Genomic DNA, 11,668 nt, shown 5'->3' on the forward strand with positions numbered 1-11,668 from the left:
TGATGATGAGCACGTATCTTTGGATACTAGTTCCTTGGAAATTAGGGAAGAGGGCAAGGTTGAGAGCCATTTTGTGGATTTGTTGGATGTGGAGCCTGTTTTGAAGCCATATTTTGATGTATGTGCAGTGATTGAACCGATTTGTGAGCATGATTGTGGTTTAGAGCAGGGATCTGTATTCTTGGAGACTGATGAACCCATGCTAGAAGCTCTGGATAGTGGTGATAGCCATGATTATGATGTGGATGAAGTTATGTGTGATGATGAGTATGCTTATGATGATGAGAAGGGGTTTGGCATATATGAGTCCAATCTCAGTTATGTGGATGCCTATGCTAGGGATATGTGTGCTGCGGGGATACTTTTGTGCTTTGGATATCAACAACTTTACCTTCACACAATGCTTTTAGCTACTTGGGTGCATGATTTGCAGGTTGTTGCTATGGCTGGTGAAGCCAAGATGCCAGGTGATGAGTCACTTGAGTTGTCTTTATCGGTTGGGTGGAATGTGGCATGCAATATTTATGCTTTCGGAACTCCAAACAGGGTGGATGTGTTAGTTGGATATGCCTATGGTGCATTTTGGTTGATTGTTGACAAAAATAGGTGTGGTGTTATGATGCTTCTTCTGTATCAGGCGATATGCCTTTGGCCTTTTGATCCAGGTGGAATGAGCATCTACTAGTGCTGCTGCTGAGCATGAATGCTCTAGCAGGCTAGGGGGTGGGCAAATTATGTCAGGAGTTTTTTGGAGCAAGGGATTGCGCATATGTACATACACATGCATGGTGCATCAAATAAAGGATTGCCCATTTGCCAGAGCCAGGTGGTTACGTGGGGCCCACATGTATACAGGTAGGACAGTGTGTACATAGTGCATCGATTTTCACTATTACCAGTACCACTGTGTTTTTTCTACAATAAGGAGGAGTTGGTAGCGCGTAAAAATTCTCGAGGAAGCTATCCGCGGGCCGACGACATGAGGTAAGCAGGTGCGTCAGATGGCATCTAGTGGCGTCAGGAGGTCGAACGGGGTCAATACTTGCACGCGGATGAGTACGGACACGACGTGGGTGTTTGCTTGTGAGAATTATGCAGAAAGGTCATCATGAGGACCTTTTTTTGGGGCCACTTCACGTGGTGGCGAGATGCATTATTGGAAAAAAGCTGAGTGCTAGGTGTGCGAATGATGCAAAAAGGTGACAATTATGCACTGCAAGGTCAGTTTTTGGCCTGTTCGGGGTCCGTTTGAGGTCATCTAAAAGGCCAAGGGTGCCCAACTAATAAAGCTAAGTGTGGAAACTGAAAAAAGAGAGAGAAGACCAGAAAAAACGTGGAGAAGAGAGGAGGAACAGCCGCAGGTGTGTTTTTTGGGTTTTTGGAGCCTGTTTTGGCCGTAAACTGCTCATCCGAGGTCGGATTTGAGCACTTTGACATTGTAGACTGGGGTTTTGGGCCGTTCCGGACGCGGTGGCGCTGTCCATTTTGCCAAATTCCTCACTTTTTTCCTGCTGTTTTTCTGTGTAAGTTTCTCCTATGAGCGAAGTTTCTGCTCCAGTTTGTGATTATATCTGGCTTATTTTACCCATACTGTGTGAGCTGTTTGCCCCATTGGTGTTGGCCCAAGCTCATTTGTATCTAAAAATCAGAAATTCTCCTCTTTTGAGCTGAGTTTTTTGGGTGTGTGTGTATGTGTGTGTCTGTGTGGAGTGGGCAAGTGGATAGTCTCTCTCCTCTCACTCCAGAGGTGTGTTCCCTGTCTCGGCCAGGTGTGTTGTGTAAGCCGAGTGGTGCCCCATAGTGTGTGTGTGTATCTTCCCAAGAGTGTGTGTCGGGTCGTTATAGAGGCGTTGTGTGTGTTTTCATCCCGCTCACAACGTGTAGAACACAAAATAGTTCCATCAATCGCTTGAGGAGCGTGGCTTTATGTGCCATCGACCTAGCACATCATTGAACGATCCTTGGTACCTAGGGGTGGGTTGCACAAAGCTTGCTACCCAAAGAAGAGGTAGATATGGGGCAACATATTCCTCAAGCTTCATCTCGTCCTCCTCAGCCTGCATTGCACTAGTTGGTAGGGCATGTAGAGACTCCCACTCGTGAAGCAAGGCACACATCAAAGCATTTATCATTGGAATGGTAGCTTGTAAATGCAATCTGAGATCCATCCCTCCGCGATCTGCAAAAAAAGAAAGAAGTAAATTCAAGGTCAAAAAATCGTATGTTCAACAGAGAATTTTGGTCCAACAAATCACACAGGTTTGGATCAAACATTACAATGCATATTAAGATAGAAAGACCAGCTCAAAACTTAAAGTTTAATTTGTTTAAGACTAGCACTTGTATTTTTGTTTTCACAAGAATTTATCAAATTTTTTATTGCTAACCTTTGGTTCTTTGTTGTCGTGAGGAATATCTCATATTTTTGCAACCTCTACAATCCTAGCCAGGCATGGCTCAATGGAGTAGTGCATTACACTGTTTTTTTGTTTCCACGACTGTTCATGTGAAGAGGCATTGAAAACACGGTTTTTTAGGCATAAAAACAATGGTTTCATTGCAAATTTTTGTATCTATAATAGCGATCGTCAATCTCTATCTCTGTGTAAGTTGCAAGATGAAGAACAATGTTTTTACTCCCAAAATCTTAGTTTTAAAAGTAGTTTTGTAATTCCCTCTCTTTAGAGGTTTTGTTTACTGAGTGATGCTTCTCATGGTTTTGTTTGCAGTTGGGGGAAGGTTAGTTGGCTCACTGGACTCACTGCAAATTGGGATAGAGAGTCAAGTGGCCTTTCCTCAAAGAGAGTTGTGTACCCACTCTGGTGCAAATTGAGTGGTGAAGGGGCTCGAAACCCTTGCTCTCTTTGGCAAGTCGCCATGAGACATCCCAATAGAAGACACACATGCAGGTGACATTCAATCATTTTAAGCATTTTTTTAAGTGTGTGTGTGTGTGTGTGTGTGTGTGTGAGAGAGAGAGAGAGAGAGAGAGAGAGAGAGAGAGAGAGAGAGAGAGAGAGAGAGTGTGTGTGTGTGTGTGTGTGTGAGAGAGAGAGAGAGAGAGAGAGAGAGCACTCCACTCTCCATAATAGATGACCCATAATTATCCAATCCACAAAAGAACTCCCCACGATCATTCCCTTTACAGCTCAATCCATGCAATCATAGCCCACTACCTTCAAAAACCAATCACAAAATTTCTCAGTCCAAAAAATTTAATCCTATTTTTAGCTAGCCAAAAAGAGAACTTATCTCTATGGCCCTTGCCCTTTGGGCACGCCAAAAAAAAAAATTAAAAAAAAATCACCATAAAGGGAAGAAAACTTTAAAGGGAAAATAAGCAAAAGAAAAACACACATGTATGAATGTGCACTCATTTCTTCTTTAAATTCTTTATATGGACACAAAAAGTATTTTGACTTTTCACTTTCATGGTCCTTTCATTTCCTAAACTCACCCTTCACTTATGCACTTAAACTCTTCAAAAACTCAAACAGGGAAACATGATGATGGTGGGTTGAGGACTGCTGGGGAGCGATCTGAAAGGACTATTGAGCTGCAAGGTAAGCTGGGTTGAGGACTGTTGATTGGGTTCGAGTGCTGATGAGATAGCATAGACTGAGTCACTGTCGATGTTAGGGTTTTCACTTGGCATCTTCAGATTGAGCCCGGAGTTGGGTGGCATGGTGCAAGGCTGCTAAATGCAAGAATAGGGTGCCTTAGTCAAATCTGCATATACTCTCAACCTCACAGCATCGCTTTGCAGCACCAAGTAGCAAGAAGCGTGCTTATTTCCCAGCCCATATCATTTTCTTGTTATTGAGCGTGCGGCCATCTCCCGATTATTATCTTGTTGGCAATTATTGTCTGAAAGACCAAGCTGCTATTATTAGCATGCTGGCAATTATGATCTACGATTATTAGCTAGGTGTTAAAGTGATTATTATGTCCTTGAAGTTCTTTTTGGACCTTTAGGTCTTGAATCTATTATTTCTTTAAATCCTTTTTGCCCTTAAAAGTTTTGTGGTTAATCAAGTAGTGTTAGTCTTCGTCGTTTAGCAATGGAACTCGACGCTCTGGTCGTAAGTGAAGACATTGTCAAATTTTCACAAATGTTAGCGGCAGGTAAAATACCCAAAATGGAGGTAGCTGTGCCGATGGATGAAGGCGACAGCTCGGCCTTGGGATTGGTGGATGATGCAAATATGTCGAACCCCACTTTGCCAAAGGTTTCAACCGTGAAAGAGGACAAAACTGACTCAATTGAAAAAGTTCCCTCTGAGGAAACAAGAGAGAAATTGGGCTCTTCTCAAGGGTTCACTTTCGAGGTAAAAACATTCAAAGACGGGATTCCTCAGGGTCCCATCTGTACGAACGTAAATAAGGCATCAAGTGCATCTGCAGCTCGCAGGCTAGGCATCTCGTTTGCTAGCATACTCAAGGGCCTAACTCTAAGGATTATGGAAAAGGCTCATCAGAAGGGATATCGAGTGAAGGAGATATCAAAAAATTGCAGAATACAAGAGCTAGACTTCAGCAAGAGCTCAAGGAAGTCAACAAAATGATTGAGTCCGGTCCCAACAACAAAAGAACTTGCTCCGAAACAGATTACAGTGGGCTGGTTGAAGAGGGGTTGGCACATCGGGCCTTTTCTGCTTTAAAAAAGTCTTTGCCACAGCAGGTGTAGGTTGTTGAGGTTATCACTATAGCAATTCCACCAACACTTATCAAAAAACAGTTAGCCAGGCAAGCTAATCTAACGCTTGTATTTGGGTTCAGTGGAAGAATCCCGAACAGGTATGAGATGATTCAATGGCTTCAGGGCCCTCAAATTCTTGGTCATGGAGGAGCAGTTGAAATTACTTTTTAACTAGCTAAAGGTTTTTGTTCAGTGAGATTCAAAGAGGCCTCCGATGTGGAAAAGATCCTTGACAAAGGGCCCCTAGTATTTAATAGGACTACGGTTTGTGTTGTGCCTTGGGAGCCAATGTTTGACTCAACTAAATCTCTACAAGGGTTTCATCCGGTCTGGGTTGCGTTTGTGGGACTGCCTAGCTCGCTGTGGGATAATCTCAAGATGCTTGCTAGTCCATTGGGCACTCCCTTATTTGTACCTAGCAAGAGAGGGTTTGGCAGAACCTCAAACAAGGTTTGTATAGGCTAGGATGTGTCTAAAACCCCACCTAAGAACATGGTAATCAATGTCGGAGCTGGGCTTGTTACTATTCCGCTCAACTTTGTAACATACTTTGGAGCATGTATTTGAATGCAACAATTTTGAACACTTCACCAAGGATTGCCCCTTGAAGTCTAATGGTACTGCAGCTCCGACAGCACAGGTCCCCAGTGAGGGAACCCCGATGGAAGGGCTGGAGAAGCAAGGAGGCAGTACGAAGGGGCATATGTAGGGAAGGATTAAGAAGGTATGATGGATGTAAAAATGCAGGAAAAGATTGGGGAGAAATTGATTCCCATACAACGAATTTCTGAAAGTGCATGCAATAATAATATGATCACTACTCCCACTGCTACCTCAAAATTCATGACAGTGACAACGGTGACGGCTGTTCAAGTCCCTGGTTTGAAAAGAGCCAAAAGGGTGAAGGTAGTGGCAAGAGACTCCAAAGTGCTTCAAGTGGTGAGAACACTTGAGGTGAAAGGTTCTAGTCCCCATCCTCCACCCCTTTGAAAGAAGGGGGATTCACTATCCCACTGCACAATCCATTTGCAGCACTGCAAGAAAAGAAGTCCCCTCACTTGGAACCCCCGGATTCTCCTAAGGGGGGGGGGGGGGGGGGGGGGGGGGGGGGGGGTGATTTGGATGTTGCTAAAGAATTCGTTCCTCTCTCCCAATGAACCCGTCATTAATGATGGAGTCTCTCACTATCCAATCTTGGAACGTAAAGGGGTTGAAAACCCGTAAGAAGAGTACCCTATTTTGGGAGGAAATAAAAAAGGAGAAGGCAGTCAATTGTTGGGCCATCCACGAACACCACTTAGATGCCCATAGCAAGAGAAATCACGTGCTAGGAAAGAAACTAGTATTCTATGGAGAAGGAAGTAAGGGTTTCAGTGGCGTTCTAACCATTTCGGACAGAGAATTGGAGCCGAAGGTGGTTCTAAACCACCCATCCGGCAGAATCCTGGGGATCAGAATTAGATGGGAAGAGCATCCCTTCACCATTGTAAATGCGTACGGCCCTTGCAAAGCAAAAGAGAGAGCTAAACCATGGATACATCTTAGAGATAATCCTATTGAAGGTGAGTGGTCATTGGTTGGCAACTTCAATATGGTAGAAAAGAGCAAGGATAGAACAAGATCCTCTAGTATGCTGGCTAGCTCGGAAAGGGCTACATGGCAAAGTTTGTGCAAAAAGTGGGCGATGATCGACTTATGGGAATTCGGCCCATGGACAACATGCCTGGTTTCACCTACACAAGCCTACAGTATGGCCGCAGTGCCTCCAAGCTAGACAAATGCTATTGCTCACACCAAGCTGGCTGGATACCATCGTTGATGGAGATAAAGGCACTCCCAACAAAAAGCCTTTCGGATCACACACCTCTGCACATACATTTCAAGAAGAATACAAGGGAGGAGCAGACCCCAAGAGGTGGAAAAAAATTGTTAGCGATAGGGGCACACCTATTCAAAGACCCTCTATTCAGGAATCTAACCAAGAAAGAAATGGGTAAGCTGATGTCGACCTCAGCAAACAGAATGCGTGGGACCTCTTTTCTCGAAGCATCCAGAAATCAATCAAAACCTCGGGCCCCCAAATCAAGAAATTTAGGGAGAAACACCTTCTACATCTTACAACGGAGGTACATTTGCTTACCTCCAAAGAAGCAATGGGCTTGCTACTGAGGATGAGCACAAACGATGGCTTGAAGCCAAATCTAACCTTGCTAATGAGTAGTTAGAAGATATCATAAAGTCAAGGCTTCTCTCCTAGGGAGACTTTCTTGCAACCTGAAGCCTCTAATCAAGCTCAATTTTTTAGGGCTTTAAAAATCAAGAAGAGTCGGGTCCATGTCCGCTCGCTATATGATGAGAAAGGGACAGCTATTCATAAGCAAGATGAGATGGCGGGTCTGATGTTCGGATATCTTAGTCAAATCATTGGATGGCCAGAGATCCAGCCCCAAGAAGTGGAAGAAGCCAAAGGGACCTTACTTCAGAGTGTCAAGAAGAAGATTCCCCACTCAAAAGCTAATAGCTTGGAAAGGGCATTTTCTGAAGACAAATGTTCAATAGCATTGCAAGCCCTTGGTAAGGAAAAATCCCCGGGTTGGGATGGGATGACGGTGGAATTCTATAGAGAATTTTGGGATGATCTCAAGGTCCCAATCACAAGGTTGGCCAAAAAAGCCATTGTCGAAGGGTCGTTGGAGATAAGTGTTACGAGAGGGCTTATCAAACCCATCCCAAAACAGATCTGTTGTACTCAACTGAAACATTGGCGCCCTATAACGATGATGTCGGTGACCTACAAAATTATTGCTAAAGCGGTAGCCCTTAGACTAGCCCCCTTACTCACCAAGGTTCTCTCCCCATCAACATGGGTTCATCAAAGAAAGGTCCATTTACAATAACATATATGGCAGCAATGGTGGGCATCGAATACGCAATTGTCACAAAGCAAGAGTGCATTCTACTACAGCTGGACCTGGATAAGGCTTATGACAAAATAATATGGACATATACAGAATCTATAATGGAAGATCTAGGCTTTGGGCCTCGCCTATGTCGTCTGGTATGTGTAATGGGGGTTGGAAGCCAGTCAGAGCTTCTACTCAATGATAGAATTGTGGGCTCTTTTGAGGTCAAAAGGTCTATTACGCATGGACGTCCTCTGGCACCCTTGCTTTTTGCCATAGGATCACATCCGTTAATCACGATGCTTGAAGCTAGTGCGGAACGAGGGGAGTTACAAGGCCTGGCCTTACCAGGAAATAGCCAACTCCTAGCAAAACTTTTTGCAGACAATTCTCTCCTCTTCCTGAAGGCATGCCCCCAAGTCATCAGGAAAGCTTTGGAGATTGTACAAATATTCTCAGTAGCTTTGGGGTCCCAGTATAATATCGAGAAGTCAAGGCTGATCTCCCTATCGGAAAATGACTCATTTGACCCTTCTGATTGGTCGGGGGAGATTGTCACAAAAGGGAATATCTTTAGACATCTCGGAGCCCCCTTGGGGGTGGACATAACTCACAGGTAAAGATTTGAGTGGGTCCTTGAAAAATCAAAACAAAAATGAGTAGGTGGGAGTATGCTCTCCTCCCATTCCCAAGTCGGATAAAAGTGATAAATGCCTTTATGATTCCTTATATTGCCTTCACTAGCCCGCTTCTCAAGATGGCTAAGTGTCACCGGAAAGAGTTCTTAAAACCAGTCAAAAGGTTTTTGTGGAAAAACAACACGAAATCCTCCAGACCATGGCAATGGGCCCATTGGGAATCAGTTGCTCGACTGGTAAATCAAGGAGGCCTCGGAATTCTCGACCCTCTAGCCCATGCAGAAGCTTGTTACACCAAATTTGTTGTGTCCTTGGCTAAACAGGGTCAAGTTTGGGTTGTAATGATTAAAGATATGATAGAAGCAGCTAAACTTGGCTCGAAAGGTGGAAAGTGGAGAGGAGTGGAGTTTCATGACAAACTCTTAGCCCCGACGTGGTTTACCCTAAGACTCGGGGGCAGCTCAGGAGAATTGGTAACAAAATGCAATAGAGCAGCAGGAGTCTTAAACTGGGGGGAAGAAACCAGATACTTCAAGAACTCCATTTTGCATTGGTCTCCCTGGCTTTCCAAAGTTGTAGATCCTCCACAAATACTTTATTGGATAGAGACAGCCAAGAAGCTGAATAATAAGGGTCTGAATCGACTTGGGCACTTCTCGGACAATGACAACAAGAGTTGGAAAACCATTGACCTTCTGGTTACCCAGTACCAACTTAAGAGCTTGGAGGTCTTGCTTGTCCACAAAGTGATGAAAGAGCTTGACAATATAGTCATGCCAATTTGTGATTCAAAGTTTGACTAGAATGCCTGGAAATGGCCCGAAAGCAGTCTCTTATGAAAACCCCATCCTAAAGACATTTATCATACATTTATGCATAAGAAGAATTGGTCTAGTCCCGTTAACAAGATATTGAAAAAACAATGACCGGAGGAAAGGTGGGAGCAGTAATGGAGAACATCTGGAAGCCAAAGGTTCCACATATGAGAACCCTAGGAGCTAGTGCCTTGGATCCTCCACCCAACCGCCCATACTTATAGGCTCTTAGCCCTAGGATCCCCTCTCCACACTGGTAGCTGGCCCGTGGCCGGGGTCCGTGACCCCCCTTTAGGGTAGGGCCCTGCCCTTAGGACCTGTGTCCTGACATTACTCCCCCCTTTGGAAGAGTTTTCGTCCTCAAAAACACAAGTGGTGGTATCTTCATAAGAACACTAATGTTTTCCACCGTGGCATCCCTCATGGATCCAACGGTTTGTTGAATCAGAACCCGGTTCATTGGGAGGTTCAATGAAATCAAGAATAACATCTTGATTTTCCACATTGTTGTCCATGTACAACCGTTTTGGTTAACCGACCCGTAACCAACATAATGTGAAGACTCCATTTAAAACTCACTTGAGTATGTTAAACGAGTTGTCATAACGAAGAGGTGTCTAAATGTATACCCAAGTTTCAGACTTTCTAGAGGTACTTGAATGTGCAATATAACCTCGGCTCATCTTTCCATGAAAGTACTATGCTGACATATTCATCAGCAGCAACCAAGTCCTTGACTTGCTATGGTTTCTTGCCAGTAGCCAACCGTATCAAAACTGATGATTAAGGTTGATAACTTGAGAATAACAGACAGAGACTAAAAGTAGCCGTAACATGCCTTTCATCATATGAAGCAAACTCCAAACTAGAAAGGTAATTGATCCAGTTGTTTCACTTCTTGCTAACGTATGCCCTTAGCATATCCTTTAGTGTGATTTAACATTTGCACTTTGCATATCATTTAGTACTAAATAGAATGCTTGTAAACTGCCCATCCTACGCGGGATGAGTAGCAGCAGTAAGAGTGAGGTGCTTTCCCCCAACCACTTACAGACAGTCGCCCACGATTGACGACAAACTATGACTCAATCATTGAGTATCCAGCCATATACCCGATATGGAATGGAGACAACCAACTAGGTTGAAAGCAGATTGGAGTTTCAAGCATCCAATCACAAACACCCAGACTTAGCCATCACCTTGTGTGGCAGGGTGTAAACTCATATTAAATCTGCAAGAGAAATTGCATTGACTGTGCAAAAAATTGCAGAAAGAATAAAGTCCATGAATTTGCATGCTGATCCGAATAAATTTGTGTTAAACACTAGGGCCCATAACACCTAGTGTGCATGCATTTAACACAAACATATCCGAACCGCAAATCCATGACGAGACTTTCCACTAAACTTACGTGAAAATCTTGCAACAAAAGTTGAACCATAATAGAATGTGACAACCCAGTCACACCTAGGTAACAACCATGAGACATTCTCATGTAATAGCATACTTAGATATATGTAGAAACGACCCTCCATTAAGGTGGTTTCACAGCACTTGTAATCATAACAAATTTGTACTTAGTACCCGACAATTTCTGGCCACTGAAATTGCTCCTGATACTATATGCATAAAATGGTCGAACCAATGGATACGACCAGCACCTAGGGACTTCGTCGCGACACATTGGTAAAAAGTTGGCGCCAGTGTCAGTCCAAGAGACTCATATTCTCCACATGTGGAATATGTTTCAAACAAGGATATCAAGAAAAGCGACATCCATCAAGTACGAGCTGGTACTTGTGTGTGGAGGTAGCTGCAAACACTCCGCGACAAGAGTGAGAGGGACCCTCATTATCATGCTCCACACTAGCTAAACTGAACTCCTTGAGTTCCTAGACCATGTTGTGTCCCATGTGACAACATGTGCCAAATCGAACCCTACAACTGGGTTCGTAACAGCATAAGGTATAGTGGACGCTACGGTCCAAAATACTCCGTTCCAACATGTCATTGGCATGGCTATGAAACATTCAAGCCTATGTATACGACTTGTAATGGAAACCGTGGGTGTTGCCTGTGCAATCCGACCCCGTTGGTTAACATCTACGTAGTCAAACCTCATGGTAAGACCCTCTGTAGAAACTGCTCAACTAGCAGGCAACGATAACCAACATAGTTAACCGTGTACATAATGATTGGAATCAACTTGAAAAGTTGAATTCGTCCGCTACCGTGTGGTAGATTGCGGAATTCTTTCCTTGAAAGTTTAACTGGGAGAGATCAAACTGTGATCCTCAATGCCTATGGGGTGATTTAGCAGTCACCCTCCGGGTCATGCCCCAGACAATATGTCCATAGACACTCTGTAGTGCTATAGAGAGAGCAAGGAATCCACACATGTGAACTGCCTAGCTCTAGTGGACAGCCATGCTGTCGCAACTGATTTCTGCATCCATACTTCCTTGTAGAGATCAGCGGATGTGATTTGAAGATTATCAAAAACTCAACTTGAGTGTCGCACTGAAAACATGTAGTGCAAAAATGACACCTTAATCATCCGTAATGACAAGACTCTTGTTTGCCCATTAACATTGATGTGTACTTCCTTGGGTG

Source organism: Adiantum capillus-veneris, chromosome 15, assembly GCF_014529385.1.
Source record: "Adiantum capillus-veneris isolate H3 chromosome 15, ASM1452938v2, whole genome shotgun sequence".
Classification (NCBI taxonomy): Eukaryota; Viridiplantae; Streptophyta; class Polypodiopsida; order Polypodiales; family Pteridaceae; genus Adiantum; species Adiantum capillus-veneris.